This window comes from Mustela nigripes, chromosome 3 (assembly GCF_022355385.1).
Source record: "Mustela nigripes isolate SB6536 chromosome 3, MUSNIG.SB6536, whole genome shotgun sequence".
NCBI classification, from domain to species: Eukaryota; Metazoa; Chordata; class Mammalia; order Carnivora; family Mustelidae; genus Mustela; species Mustela nigripes.
The window spans coordinates 53117228-53128265 of record NC_081559.1 but is presented as its reverse complement, the minus strand read 5'-3'; positions in this window follow the sequence as shown (position 1 = coordinate 53128265).

The window sequence follows — 11038 nt, the reverse complement described above, 5'->3', positions numbered from 1 at the left end:
AGAATCCCCGAGAGTTGAACCCAGAAACGAACTCTTTCGAAGGTTCTCCCTGAAGGAAGTGGCTGCGCATCACCCGAGGCCAATGAGGTGTTAGGTAGGGCGCCTCCGGAGAATTTGGGGTGAAAGGAGGGAGGAAGAACTCTCCCAAGCCCGCGTGCAGATTGAACTGGCAGCTCGTACATTCAGAGGTAATTTCTAAATTGCCAAGTGGCCAGTGCTTTTTCTGCTTCACAGTTATCGAGTCAATTTCCAACCACCGGCTGCACACGGGGTTGTAGGAGGAAAGAACCTCGCAAGCATCTTTCCTGCATCTTCCGAGATCCGCGCAGTTGAGGACTTACACTGCCCTAGTCTTTCTATGAGTAAAGCCCAGGAAAAGCAACAGACACGCTGCATTGCAAAATCCAGACGTTGCATGGGACTTCTTTAGAAAGAGATCAAAACTTTATAATGAAGGCTTCATCTCACTCTCCTCTTCCCACATCCTCTTAAGTTATGTATCGTTTCAGCTATGGAAAATGCATAATCATTGTTCTGAGGATATAACCATACACTTCTCTGCGCTGAAAGGTCTCATTTTATGTCTTCACGGTGTCTAGACTCACTTCGAGTGGTTGCTTAGAACGCTCTGGCTTTATGGAGAGATGCCTTTAATTCAAAGCACGGGTGAGCAGAGCTACTGCCTGCTACTTGGGTTATGCTTCTCCGCCCGTCCAGGCGACCTCCGCAGTCTCTCTAGGCGCTCAGGCGACCCTTGCTCGGATCTTTCGCTGGGGGGTGGGGTGGGGATGGGAGACAGAAAGACGGAGTTAGACAGAGACAGAATAGTGAGAGGAGAGGGAAGTTTGCATTTCTGGTTCTAACAAGAGATGTGCCTGACCCAGGAAGGTGATAGCACCTGCAGTGACAGCAGCACCCCATGACCTTACCATGTGTGTTTCTTTTTGGTGCACGACTCCGTTTCTAGAGAGTTTGGGTGCCCCTTCCACTAAAAATATCAATCACGAGTCTTACGGGACACTATTTCTCAGCGTGCAAGGGACCCGACGGGGAGAAACACATATTCTTGCCAACTTAAGAATGTCACTTGAAGGGTCAATTTCACTTTGCCTTGAGACTCTCTTGGCTTTGTTGGTGTCCGTGCGTCTACACGAATATCCAATTATCTAATTATATTTTAAACCTAGGCGTCGGCAGTGAACACTTCAAGATATGAACAGGTCTGTGATGGAGAAGTTGTATTTTATGGTAATATTTTGATCACAGACCTTTCCAGGACAGGACACATTTCTATCTCGACAGGCCCCACACAGGGTACCAACACCAGAGCACTTCCAGGCACGTCGCGGGTTGCGCATCTTCGCGCCGCAAGCCCGGCGCCAACTCCGCACACACGTCCGTTTCCCTTTTTATCCGCGGCGCGGCAGCGCGGAGGTGGCCTCGGAGAGTGAGGCCTGAGGGTCTTCCCGGCCGGCCTCGCCTCTGTTGGTGAGACAGGCGCGGGTCTGGAGGCCGTGTGTGCCTACAACCACCTTAAAAATGGAGAAAGGTTTATTAACGCGCGAGGGGGGAAAGAGGCTGTTTGGTACCGCGGATTCAACAACTTTCTTCAGTATTATTTTGCTGTTTGAATAGAAGTCTGGGACGGAGTATGTATCTCTAAGACATCTTCCTAAGGCTCCCCCCACCACCTTCCACCTGTCACCGCTATTCGGGAACAGGAACTGTCGCTCTGTGGGCGCGCCCGGGAGTTTCTCACAATCCAATTCCTGTGCACCCGGTGAGCCAGGACCTGACTCAATTTTAGAGTCCCACAGAGGAGAGGTGGGGTTGAGGGGGGTCCCAGCCAACTCCAACCAATCATTCCTTCCCAGAGATCTCAGCAACTCCTAAAAAGGGCGCGGCTGGTGCAATAATCTTTGGCAGAGGTTCTGCTTAGATCCGTGCATGTGACAGCACTGGAACCAGAGCGATCACGATTCGTATAGCCAAATTGGGGTGGGGGGCATTCAGTCGGTATTGGCTGACTTTACTGAGAAAGAAAGATATGGATTCCAAACAAGGTCATCATTTTCTAACAATTCGATTTTAATAATCAAATAAACGCAGAAATCCAATTTTTCATTTTTACTTTTAAATTTTACTAGAAATCCCTACTTGGACATCACACGTAACCATTTAGGACAGTAAGGCTGTTATTTAAAGCCATTTTCCCTCAGTGTATCTCCTGAGCACGACTGGAAACGACCTCTGGGTCCCGTAAGGACTCTTCTCCCACTTTAATCTTGGCGTTTCCTTAGGGAAAGTACAGCTTCGGCAGGGTCGGAGGGCGCCTCCTTGAGCGGCGGGTGAGCATCAGCGCGGGAGCGCAGGGCCCACCCCACTCCGGGGGCGTAAGGAGGAGAGCCGCACCCCTAGTTCCCAGCCGAGAAGTGCGCTCCCGGCCCAACCGACAGCGGCGGGAGGACTCGGGAGAGCGAGGAAACTCGCCCCCCTTCCCGCCCTCCCCCGCCCGCTTTCCCACTTGGCCCTCTTGTAGCGTGGTCTGATTTCGAGGCCCCAGGATTACTGAAGAGAACATGCCTTCTTGTGGTTCGGCCGAGGGTGAATGTGGAGATGCAAGCGCTCCCACCGCCCATTGTGTTTTGGAGACTGAGAGTTTGACTCCGCACGTTGCGCTTAAGACTTTACCAGGGGAGCCTCGGAACCATTAGGACAAATTCACCAGGGTTAACTCTCTGTTTTCCTCCTTTTCCTGCCCTGCCCTTCCCAGCCGCTCCTTGCTTCCCTCCCACCCCCAGCTGTTCCTTGCCCCGTTCCCCACCGCGGGGGGCGGCAACAGGTTTCCGACGCTGCTGGGCCAGGTTCGGTGCGTCGGGGCTCGAGCACGTGCGGCCCAGCGCGCCTCCGGCTTCTCCTGCGCCTACCCGTTAGTGGTCAACCTTGGGTCTACGGGGCATCCATCCACCTCACGCGGGGGGAACCATTTTTTCCAGTTGTGGGGGAGAACAAAAGAGTGGGGCAGAGGCGCGAGGGCGCATCCGCACCGCGGGAAGAGCCAAGAGAGGGACCCACACGTCTGTGCCACACGCGTGCCACGTGTGCTCTCAACTCCCACGCTCGGGGGAGAGATGGTGCGCATCCTGGCCCCGCTTTCCGATCTCCTGGCGACCGAGTTCTGAGCCCAAGGTCCGGGAGCCGCAGGAAGCGACTCGTCAGGTGGCCACATCAGTACTGCGCTCTCGGAGGGGCCGTGGGGCAGCCACTCCGCCTCTCCGCCTGCCGCGGGGAGCGCTCCTTGCTTCCTTGAAGACACCGACTGCCGGTGGCTGGCTGCCCTCTTCTTAGCTTAGCCGAGTTCTGTTTGGCTTGCTCAGCGGGTCTGGACAGAGCGCCGAACAGGATCCGGGATCTTTGGAGAGATTGGCTTCTATGCTTTCCTCCGCGTTTCTTCTTCCCCTAGTTAATCTCTCTCACTCCTTTTTCTTTGTATTTCTACAGAAACTTGTGTGTAGAGAAACTAGGATTTCCAGGACACGTGCCACCTGTCTTAACAGATACAGTGCCCAAATACATGTCAGAGACTTCTCCGGGGCAGTAGAGGGTGATGGAAGGACTGCTGCACGAGTGAGGACTCCGTCGGGTACCGGAGGGACTTCAGAGGACCCGAACTTGCTAAGATTTTCTGCCTCCGGAAGCTTGCAGGAAAGGACTGTGCTATCTCAAAACAATTGGACTTTTACAAAGGGTGTGGAGGTAGAAAGAGACTATTGATCAGTAGGCTGCAAGTAGGTCAGTGTTTTTCAAACCGAGGGTCCCCACCCACGCATGGTTTGTAAAGTCAATATAGTGAGTTGTGATCAGAATTTTCTTTCCAAGAAATAAAGGAATAACAGCATAGAAATCATGAGTGCTTTGCACAGAGTAGCCAAACTATGAAAAGTTTAAGTATTTCTTGCTGGAACTTTCCTTGGGTATAACATAAAATATATTTGTGAGTTTGAGTCTGACTCAAAAAATTTGAGACCCCCCCCCCCCCCAAAAAAATTTTTTTTGAGAGCCCACTGTTGATGGACCTGACTGGGCTGGAAGCAAAGGGGAGGGGATGTCTATACTGAGAGATACTGAGAAGGGAATTTCAGCAATGCAGTGATGTTTTGTGATCAGTTCTCTCTCTCTCTCTTTTTTTCTTGTCTCCCATCTCCTCACTGCCTCTCTCCTACTCCAGTGGGGTTCCACATATCTTTATTCCCTCGCCTGTTATGTGCTTGGAGCCCTGCTGGGGATCATGAGTGAGGGCCAAGGAAGGAGCACATAAAGCCACCCCTTTTTCCTTTATCTCAGCAACCTAGTGCCTGGGAAGAGAGTCAATAGTTATTGGGGAAGCTCCATGGAAGGGAGGGGAGTCCAAGTCACATTGTCTACTGACTACATGCTGGGCTGTCCTATTTGTATGCTACTGCCCAACACAAGGAAAGGAGCAGAAGCTTTTGAGAGAGAGAGAGAGAGAGTTAAGGGAGAATAAAGATAATGAAACATGTGAATGCTCGTCTGAGTGGGGACTGAGGAGATGGAAGAGGAGGGAGAAACTTGAGGAGGTGTTTAATCAGAGTGCCAGGGTTGAAGGCAAGCAGAGGTGGGAAGGAGAGGACCAAAGTGCCAGAGAAATCTAGGATTCTGGGCACGGAGAGTAATGTGATAAGCTTAAAGAAAACTGAAGAGATAAAGGAGGGCAATTATAGAGGGTGCATAAAGGATGTGGGGGTGGGGTGGGGGTGGGATGGGCAGGTCTGAGATGAAAGTTGGATGTAAAGAGCACAGCACAAGGGTTATGAAAAGAGAGGGTGGCTTTAGGTGTGGGAAGCCTTGGCCTGTTGAGGACCACAGAGAAGTTTCACGTTTTGTCATCAAGGAATTAAAAGGAGCAAAACCATTGGCATGGAAAGGTTCCTCTCCTGTCATTCCATTCTCACTGAAAGGTTTGAAAGCTGGCTTGTTTCTTAAGGAGTGCTACAATCTTTAAGCAGGGGGATATGGACTACCTTCCAAGATTCAGGCCAATAGGAAAGGTAGAACCAGCTGTCAGAGGAGGCCACCTTCCTTGGTTTCCGAGGTTCTCCATCACAAATTTTCTACTTACCATATGTGGCAAGGCTGGATCTCATCTCATGTAATCCTCTTAGCTCTAACCTGTGATGTTCCCATTATTCCTTCCATTTTTACAAATGAGAAGATGAGGTTCAAATATATTGTTAAATATCCTGGCCTGTTAGTACGTGGCATAGCTGCAATTTAAACTCAGGACAAGGACACTCAATTCCAAGGGACTTGGTTTTGTGAGAGCTGGCCCAGAAGGACTGGACCCTTCTCCACAATGGCTACTCAAGAGGACTATGGGTTTCTGCTGAGAGTTGAACAGATTATTTCAGGTGTGTTCAGACTTCCAGAAGGGAGCACTGACATGAAATCATAACGCCTTCTTTTTAGTGGAGTTATTTTGATTGCTTTTCATCATTAGTACATGAAGGAGTTCTGAGTTGCTTGCTTTGCTACCCAAGGAAAGAAAAGGTTGAGATGACTGCTGCATGTGTTTGTCACCTAGAACTCATATTAAAGTTAGTAAAGAGAAAAAAAAAAAAAGTTTTTCCTCCCCAAGCTCTTAGAATTTCCTTGCATTAACCATTTGATCTTCAGCCAGCTTCCATATATCCTAACAGGAAAACCGAATTGCACATCAGTGAGTTCACCTTAGTCACAGTTCTGAGCAGACCACTTTGTGAAGACTGGCTGTGCACAAGCCATTTACTCCTTCTTCTCCTTCTCTATTTGTGGTCTACAGGGTGTTTAAGTGTTATTAACATTTTCTTAAAGCTACTCTCATAGTCTACCAAATGATATAAGTAGATTTTACTTAGAGTGTCAAGCAGAGAGTAATATTTTTTCAGAAGACTCTGCATCTAGCTTGGTTTGGTCAAAGGGTGGCAAAGATCGCCTTATTATATTACAAAATTTATTGGAATATACACAGTTGACAAACAAAATATGGTGGATTTAGGTCAGCTGTTTGCTTATATGATAGATTTTGTTAGTCTTTGACATTTAATTTTAGCCTCGCTTATCTGAGGGCCGGGGATAGGATAAGTATGTTCTGCATGTGTTATGCTTCTTGTTTTATAAAACTGACTTGTCTGCAGCTATCCGGAAATAATTCACAATGAGTGACTTGGGGACAAGGGGGCCTTGTGAGATGTTCTGAAAGCGCCTTTCTGAAATGAAGTTCTGAAAAGTTGAATTATGGAGACCCTAACAGGGGTTTTTATTTTGGAGGAATAAAGATAGCTACATTTGTTTTCTTGATCTTTTGCTTAATTATCCTGCCTGCATACTGAATTGATACAGCTAAAACCAAGCTTCCAGAAATCCATAATGAATCCATTTGATGCTGAGAATCTGTGTTGTGTATAATTACCCTCCTCTCGGCTGTGCTGGGCCGAAGGTGCCCGGGCCACATGGATGGAAACAACATCAAAAACATTTGACACATTAGTGACTTATTTTTAATATATCTGAGAAAAAAGTCTGCCATTGTAAAATCTGCACTTGCAGATGTGTTAGCCCTAAATAACCTTTAAAATTGGTCGTGGTGTGGTGGGAGATGTTGGTATTCATGAGTGTTTTGACATGTTTGACATTTTATGTACGGTGTACTGCTCTGTCTGTCTTGCATTTTTTCCCCAATAGTGCATGTTTTGTTACTAAAATGCAGCTTTTGGTGTTTCCATTTGGGGTCCATAAATATGCTTACTGGATAAATGATTTGTTGTTATTTATGTAAATAATGTTTTAACAAATGAGGCTATTACTGCTTTCCATGCTACGACCATAAAAAGAAGGTTGTGTATAGAAGAAATAATTAGATTTTTACTTTCTAGAGAAAACATTTGCTCAGTACACATGAGACATCCTACATTTACTATAGTCCTGGATTAACAAATAAGGAAAAGCAATTCTGTGGAATGATTATGCGTACAGAAGCCAAGGAATTTGTGTACCAGAATCTGGTGTAATGAGTAGAGGTTTTGAAATCCTTCTGAGTAGTATTTGGAATTGTCCTCTAATTCGTTTATTTTTGGAAGGGTCCCTAGTAGGAAATTGCCAATAGAACGGAGAAATCTAGGTGGCCTTGAGAGAACACATTCTTAAATATACAGAGAATCAGAGATTGAGTAGCTTTCTCTGACTGAAATACAGATTTGCTAGTGTGGTCATCTTTTCTCTGTACTTCCTCTATGTCAGTTCTCCAGGTAGAGCTCAGTAAGTGAGTTCAAAAGATTCAGCTAATCTTGGTGAGACATTTTCAAATTTGTGAAGTACCATGTTCCTAAAAGAGCTACTGCCTGTCGTTTGAGTATCAGAAAAGACAACCACCTTCGCCGCCCTTTTCCTTCGTGTGATAAACATGAGTGCCACACAAAGCCCGTCCCAAGGTCTGTTCAGATTTATAAGGATAGATTTGGCTGAAAGTTTTGTAATTCGAAACGAATACGTTGCTCATTACCTTTTCCCTCTTTGAAACTGATGTTGCTTATCACGTGGCTTCTCTTTAAATGTTATTTTCTTTAAGACTGCAACCGACTCCAAGGCTTTGACATTTTTTTGTCCCAGATATTTCTCCTGTTTTTAATCTCCACCTGTTGTCACATGCCAGGACAGCACTGTACCTCCAGGTGGAAGGACAAAGGGGTGACTTCCTCTGTCAGGGGTGTCAGAGCTGCTTTTCCTCTGGAGTGGAAGTTTTATGTGCACTTTCCTCTGTACCCTTTCCCTGGGGACTGACACATCACCTCCATGACACACACAGCAGTTGTGGCCTGAGGTTTGTAAGAATAGCCTAAGTTGACTTTCAGCTAGCAGAAGTATTTAATATTGCATCTTGCAATTCAAACGGTGTCACAAGACCAACTTGCACCCGCTCTTGACTTGTAGCTTCCCAGTCTCTCTTCTCGATTAACAAAGCCTGAGGACTTCCATATCCCTTTGAGGATCTTCCAGAGGAAAATTTCATTCATAAAACACAAAACAACAGAAAAGTTAACATCAAAGGTGCAGTGCTGTTATTTTTTTTTTAAATATATGATTTTAATTTGTAGAGCAATGTGAATGATGATAGTCTGACACTAACAAGATTGTGAATCTCATTTCCTAGGTTATGAGTTAGGAAAAAATGCAAGGCTTTTCTTGAATGTGCAGTGTTTTGTATGCTGAACATTGCTTTCATCAAAATATGTACTGTTGATTCATTCATTACATTTCTTGTATGTACTTAACTGAAAAGCAGGAAAAAGAAAATCAAGTGCTTGTCTTTTCTTGAGTTAATTTCCCTTAACATGTATTCAAAATAAGCATTCCTATGTAGAATAATATAAAATAGTTATGGAATTTGATGATTGTAGGAAAGTTGGTGTGGGGGAGAAATGCATCATTCATTAGGTTGCAAGTAGCAGTGTATGATAGAGAAAAGGCAAGGTACTATAAACAAGAAGCTGTAAATAAACATTTTTCCTTTCTGTAACTAGAATACAAATACTTGCATTATGTAGACATATTCATAAATTTTGATGATAACTTAGTGAAACAGGACCATAAATATGAAAACTAGGCATATTATTAAATGTATATGATTTTGCAATGAACGCTTATTATTTTTAAAAGTCTATGTTCCTATGGCTTTCACTTTGAGAAATCAATCTCCCAGTACTGTGAATAGCCTAATCATTCTTTTTTTCCTCCAGCTAATAACAGTAACTTCCCCAATTGAAGACTGAACCACAGCAGTCAAACTTAACAACCCTTTGATCAAATCGCAAAACTGGTGACTAAAAGGAACATGAAACCTGTGATCCAGTTTCACAAAATCTTATTTGAAATCTTATTCAGATTAACCCAAGCACTGTCACATGTGCTGAAAATGGAAAGACTGTAAATACAAGGAACTTTTATCTGACAATAAGCTGACTTGTGCGGCATGATTCGAAGGGGGTGCTGTTACAAGGTTTTCACTTAACCTTGTTACTAACAATCCTTATAATGGACAAACATTGTATTAATCACTCTCACCGAGTGTAGTGAACGGAGAACTTGGTGAGACCGGAGACGTGCAGTGGCACAAAGAGAGGTCAGGCACACACGGAGAAAATAAAGCACTTCTAAGCTGAAAAAGATGAAAGCAGATATATCCAATACATGTCTCAGCATTGCAGATTTGGAATACGGAATATGAATGCAAGAGAAATATTTGTAAAATGCTAATGTTTGGAGTGAAAGCAAGATAAAAAATTAGGTCGCAGTATTCCCTGTAAAATGAGAGCAGAAAAGCTGATATGCTTTTTAAGCTGCATGCCCAGGGACTTCTCACCATCAGAACGAGAGAGATGCTGCTAATCCTTTTCTGCAGAAAGCATTGACAAGGCAGTGCCGGGATCCTGCAAGCAGTCCTGAACTTCTCAGCACCAGAGGGATGTTGACAAATTGGACAGATTTCAGAGAACCACAACAAAAATGATTAAGGGGCTGGAGCAATTGACTTATGAGAAAAGATTAAAAGAACCAATTATATATTGCTTACCCATACAAGACAAGCAGTAGAGGGAGGAGAGACAAGAAAACATGTATGATTATTTGAAGAGTGTAAATACCAAGGTAGAAGATGAATTGTTTAGACTGGTCCAAGATGGCAATAACTTTGAGGTAAGGGGAGGAAAAAAAGTAAAGAGGAATTTGGTAGATTATCAGGAAAATAATTTGCAGTGGTGTTATTAGTAAAATAATGGAGACAATTTTGAGGAATTAGCAAACTATATTGCTCTTATTAATGCAAAAGAAAAAAAGGTTGCTTTTTTACTACAGGAAGACTTCTAGAAGAGGAGGAGGAAAAGGAAGAAAGATCACTAGTTTACTTCAATTTAGAACGTGAAGAACTTTATATGGAAGTTCAATTAAATATGACAACTTCAAATAAAGGTCAGGGCAAACCTTAAATGAAGCTATCCTAAAAGTAGGACCACTCCTACTTTCATAGGTCCTTCTTAACATTAGAGCTACCCTTGACTGCATGTGCTTTAGTAGGGTCCTCTTCCCTTGGTCAGTATAATGAGAGGATCTTACTATTTTCTTTTAATAAAACATTCCTCTCATGGAATTGTTCTCACAATGGAAGTGATGTTGATGGAACTCACCCCAGTATGAAACTGATAAAAGAACTAAGAAGTGTTCTCATTTGTATTTTATTAGTGTTTTTCTGGCATGCCCCTCTGAAATTTGGCTCAGCTCGGAAGGGAAGAGAATGAATGGAATGAAGTGGCCACTTGAAATTATAATAAGCATGGAAGTGAGGGAAAGGATTTTACAAAGCATGCTCCTCTAGAAGCCAAGCAAAGGAAAAAAGATTTCTTCCAGTGTCAATGAGACATACAAATGGATCTAAAAACATTAATGGCAAAGAGGAAAAAAAAAAAGTGAGTGAACTCAAGGCTCCTAAGAATCTCCTGCTTTCTCTGTCTTAGTGAGAGAGTGCTTTTCCCGTGCTAGAGGATGCAGCTTGTGAGGTGGAGAGATGCAGAAGGAGAATCTCATTAACGTGAGCTCTCCACTCCCCATGCACTCTGAAACTGCCTGCTGTCAGGTTGCAGAGAAGCCAACATATGCAGGCGTCCAGGGCGTTCCTGCTGCAGAAGGCTGTGTGTAATTATTTCTGGATAAGATCCTATGCATGATTCCATGATAACTCTGACTTATAGGCTGTCTTTATTTGAACTGGTATTTACTATATGTATAATTTAAGCTTCTAACAGTGAGGTCTCATATGGGGGGGGGCACACAGGTATTTTCCCTTAAGCCGTGTAGTCAGTTGATACCTGAACTCAAGAAGATTTGCTGTGCTAATTGGAAGAGGGGGGGGGGCAGAAAAGAAAAAAAAAAAACCCACAAAAACAAAAAACAAACCCAACATTTTTTTTACTTTTTGGGGGGATGCTGTTGT